Below are 5,576 nucleotides of genomic sequence, written 5' to 3'. Positions count from 1 at the left end.
GGTGCAGGGAGTGAAGCGCGGTTAGCGGCGGGTCACGGGCGGGGGGGCGGGGGGCGGGGGGGTGGGGGGGGGGTTGTCACCAAATTATTAGACGGTGTATATTTACTGGAAGGACCTTTTTTGTATATTCTGTGTTCATATTAACTTAGCCAGTAGTTATCAGCTATGTCTGTACTAATACATTAAACAGTGCCATTAACCATTACCTGACCTAAAGGTAAATGGCATGCTCTCACCATGACTATTCTATTAAATTCTCTAAGCCTTCAGGTAGAGTGTTTGTACTCAAACTGTATGTTGGGTAGGGTCCCTGGTCTAGCCTAATGACTGAACTGTGCCAGGCAGTCCCAAATGACCCTGGCCAAAAGGGTACCAAAGACAGTTATAGTAACTTACCAGTGTCCATCCTGGGCTGCAGTGCTTGGACCCTTGCCCTGGCATCTTTAATTTGCTAACATAGGTGTACCTGTACTGTTTGTTCTCTGTAATTGCCCTTTGTAGTTTTTCATATGACAAATTTCCACTTAAAGCAAAATTTTTTGTGCTAGTCCCCGAGTCTATGATCATCTCCGGTACTATTCATTGTTATTCCACTATCCACTAACCCTTCTTCAGGGCATTTAAGCCATCTAGGGTGACTCTCCGGTTCTACACCATGTTGAGCATGCTTCTGAAAAATGCGCCTTCAGTAACTGTCCTTAGTGCACATCTACTTTGTGTGGCAAAACATTCAGTGAAAAGGTTAATTACTGATTGCTCCAAGGCTGATCCACTAGTAACATGACTCCTTTTGCTAATTCTCCTTTCAGAATAACCGATTTTAATCATCCCTTTACTTTGTTCATTGACTGCCTGTAATTCACCCAAGCAACAGCTGTTCCTGAGCTGTCTCGGTGAGAGTCTACCTGTGTCATTTTTCCTAATATGAAAGATCACCCATGAGTTTTTCTTCACTCCGATCAGGATGCTTTTGAGCCACACACTGTGACTTTGCCATTGACGGTTTTCTGCTCTAAGGACCTGTTCTGGTGGTGGAATTAATGATTCTTTTTCACAGTAATCCCTCTCCAAACAACGTGAATGCACGTTTCCCCCCACAGACACCTTTTGCCCCAGCAAATCCCATTTTCTGTTCACTTTCAATGCTTCTAGTCTGTGATCCTTATTCCTCTGTGGGCTCCAGATCATTGCCTGCTCCATATTATAAGTTGTCTTCTCTGTTCATACATATTTTTGTAGTTGTCATGGCAGAAAGGGAGTCAATAAAATTAGGAAGAAGACATGGAAAATACAAGTAGAGTTAATGGCAATTCCATGATTTAGAAGTATAGTTCTGGTTTTCAAAAAAGTTTCAGAAGTACAGTTAGGAATCAAGACGGAAACAGATGTCTTCTTAGCACTTTCAAAATGACTTAAATGACAGTTAAATACTTAAGCTCTTTTTCTGAAGCACATGTTAGTTTTATTTGAAAAGTGTTTTGGAGCTTGGGGTGGGTGGAGTGGATACTTGTGAACTCTTCTGTTAGCAGGTCAGAATTTAATTTATCTCACTTCAATCATCTAAAAGTTAGTCATCTAGTCTAACCTAGTCATCAAGCTCCTTCATAATCAGTGGAAAGACACAGGCATCTTTAAAAGATGACTCATCGCCCTTTAGGCAGTTATTTTATTATGGACTGACTGAAGAAATCTGTCTCTCCTTTGGACTTCAAAGGGAATTTACATGACTGGCCTAATTTTCAATGGCTAAAATCAGGTGGCATGAATCCTGTTTTCCAGACCAGTTCCATGGTTGCTTTCAGCCATGGGAAACTGACCTTAGAGATCAGCTTATTTCTTCCAGCCCTTATTATCTAACTTGGCTAAATATTTCAGTAAACCCTACAAGTTTGCCATCAAGGTTGTATATGCCTAAGCTATGTTTAAAATTTTTGACTTGACACAATGCTGAAACTAATACAGGTCATGTTTAAGACGGGAAACATCAGGAGTTTATATTCCTTAATGTACACATCTTAAAATTTTCTGCAAAAAGATGTGACTGATATTATTATCCATATAGTGATGTATCTGATACGATTTGTTCCTGCTAATGTACAAAGACGACAGCTTTGTCGCTAAGTGAAAATGTGTTTTTAATGTGAAACTACATTATTGCCTAAGGCCTAGTTATGTTCAATTACTGACATAATGGAAGAAGTTCAGTGACACAGTCACTGATTTCACACAGTCCTCGTATAACAGCCCGCCACAGGAGTAGGAGTTTGGCCATTGATTTTACAGTCCAGTCCAGCAGCTACTGGATAATTTTTCTGTTCTTCTGGTGAGGCTGTGCATTGACTAAAACTTTCACATTAGTCATCCTTTTCGCATAACGATGCCTTGACAGGCAGTCAGACTGACAGAATATGTAAAGAAGTAGAGGGGGTAAGGAAAACAAATTTTTTGCCAAAGTATGTCATCAGCAAAGCTCAGAAATTTCTTCAGGCTAACAAGAAAGTAAACTTACGAAAGGTTGACAACAGATACTCTCCCTCCAATCACTGGAAAATAAAAATAAGGATAACCAAGACAGTACTTTTATGGAAAACAGAACAAAAAAAAAACAACCCATGCACCTGAAATAAAAAAGATATCTCTCTAAGTAATTGATCTGGACACTTTAACTTCGATTTCTAAGCCCCCTATAACCACTAATCTATTTAACCACCACTTTGATATCATTTTCCCTACTGTAAAGATGGGCAACTAGAAGGAAAAAAGAGTCATGCCATGGCCAAGGTTATACAAGAAGTCTGTGGCAGATTAAGGAATTAATCAAGGTCCCTTGACTTCTAGGCTAACATCATTTTTCAAAATATCAGCCAACTCCCACCAGAGAAATGAAAAAAAACCCACAACAAAAAAACAAAAGAATTCTTTTTAATATCACAGGACCTGAGTTGTGAGGAACATTTTTCACCACTAGCTAAAGAAAAAACACCAAGGACCCATTTTACACGACTTTAGAGCTGAGTATCTCAAAGTGAACAGTCATTTCAGAGAGCCGGCACAACCGATGTAATCACTCAGAAGTTGTGTGCCATGTTTTCCCTAGCTTCGTACACATGCAGGCACATTTTTTTGCCGACAGCTTTATGTAGCTGACAGCTTCTCTGTCAGCAATATGCTGCTTCGTGCATGCAACTTGGCAAACAGATAGTCCCTTTTACCAGAAACAGGGTGTGAGATGATATAATTTCTGTATAAAGATGTCTTCTTCTAAAGGGGGCTCTGGCGAGTGCAAATACCTTCCCTAATAAATATTTTAGGGCACATTTTTTTACTGCTGAGTCTGTTCAAATCCTGCGTTCTCTTATCCGTACACACCATAAACAAAGCGTTGTAGAATAGCCTTTTGTGTCTGCTTTAACAGGCTGCAGAAGAAAGACAACGTTATGAATCTCCTCCTTGCTTTGACACTCAGTTTTGGAATGAAAGGCAAGATTTCTGCCAGGGGAAATATATCTGACCAAGGGAGACTACCCAGCTGGAGACAGTGTGAAAGAGTGCTGTAGGGATGACTCCACAGGGTGCTCCTCAAGCCTTCAAATAAGAGCAGGTGGAGGTGTAAAAGGCACAATGTTGGCATGGATGGGGTATTTGTTGTAACATATATATCGGTCTGAGTTAAACCATGGGTCTCTTCAGCTTTGTGGAACAAACCTGGGAAAAAAGCATTGCGAAAGTCATTTAAGCAAATTGAAATTTTTAGTCTGTGACCTGCACTGGCTCTGCTGTGGAAGGCAGAACTGTGCTATTGCTCTAAAACACGGGAAGGGGATCAGAGGGAAGGACAATGTGAGTGGATTCTCACATTAATGGTTTCAATGTACTGGTCAGGTCATTCTCTGCACAGTAAACTAAAAGTAAATGCAGAAACAAATGTCTACTTTTCACGTGTGATGAACGAAGAGTGTATAAGACAAGCTCAGTATCCTACGCTTCAGGATACTGAAATGATACCTGCTGGAAGTGGTGGAGTCCCCATCCCTGGAGGTATTTAAAAGACGTGTAGATGCAGCACTTAGGGACATGGTTTAGTGGGCATGGTGGTGTTGGGTTGACGGTTGGACTCGATGATCTTAGAGGTCTTTTCCAACCTCAATGATTCTATGATTCTATGATGTCTTTTGCCTGTGTTTAATGCCTCTGCCACCATATACATCCTAAACAAGGACTTTTACCAGTGTTTTGTAATCAGACACATGTAGAGGTGGAAGGATCATCTAGTCCATCTCCAAATGCCGAATGGGATCAAACACCCTGACGTTATTCTTGACAGATGCATGACTGACACGTTCTTAAAAGTCTCCATTAATAGGCATTCTTCCATCGTTCTAGGTCGCTGTCCCAAGTGTTAAGGCTCAGACTCATTTCACATAACTTTATACATGTATAGCATAGGCATTGACAGCTCAGCCAGTCCTTCTGGGTTCTTTTTATAGTCAATGAGAGGAACAGAGATGTGGAGGGCATGATTCATCTAACTTGCTTCAGACGTCTGCTCTGGCTTGAGATTAGTCATATTCTTTCTGCATCTCCCTCTTGCATAGAAGAAGTTTCTAGATGACCAGCTAAAATGGAGACAAATGTACCTGTTAGTTGACTGCCATCTTCATCATCCACATAGCTAAACGTCTTTTCTCAGTACCTAGTCTACATCTCCCAAAACCAGACATGCTAACCCAAAGGGGTTCATGGTACTGGTGAGCTAATACTTACCTAAAGTATATCTCAAAATGAGATTTTTTTTATTATTTTTATTTTTAATAGTAAAAGCATAATGTTTTGAATTCATATGCAGGCAGGAATTCACTGTCACCTCCAGGTCCTCTTGTGTTTTACTTGCGATTAATCAGTTACTTGTCATTCGAATTGTGTATTAAATTTTGTTTTTAAATTATCCTTATTTATTTCATTTTTTTAATAAAGATTGCTGTATTATGTTTTAAATCTATTTATCATAGTAGTAATTTTTAATTTTAATTAGATCCAGACTAATTTATTCTTATAATCCTACTGCTATGTATGTGTACACACCTATCTAAATACACCCCCCCCCGTGCGTGAAGATTCAGAAGCACAGGTCTATTTTATGTGTAAATGTACATAAAATCCATTTGTGTCTATGTAAACAAATGTAAATTAACAACTAAACTGTAAATTTCTTTCTATTTCTTTATGAATTTGTTCAAGTCAAAGCTTGAAAATTAAGCTGGTATAGAAGACATGAAATATAATGAGTTACGCCTAGCAACATGTCAATGTAAATTGTACTGTAATGCCTCTCTCCTCGCTTACACCACCAACTTAGAATATACTTTTAGCTTTGATTCAAATGTCTGTTCATTTTGAAAATGACAAATGAGTAGGAAAACATTTGAACTTACATAGGGACATTCATTTCTTAGAACCCACAGCTACAAAAGCACTGAGTGGTCAAAATTATGAAAAATTGTATTCCCTTTTCCCTGGGAGACATGTATCTTAGACTGCCCAATTTCTTTTTACACAATGCAACATTTATTACAATC

This window comes from Aptenodytes forsteri, unplaced genomic scaffold (assembly GCF_000699145.1).
Source record: "Aptenodytes forsteri isolate BGI_AS27 unplaced genomic scaffold, ASM69914v1 Scaffold80, whole genome shotgun sequence".
Lineage (NCBI taxonomy): Eukaryota > Metazoa > Chordata > Aves > Sphenisciformes > Spheniscidae > Aptenodytes > Aptenodytes forsteri.
This window is presented reverse-complemented; position numbering follows the sequence as displayed.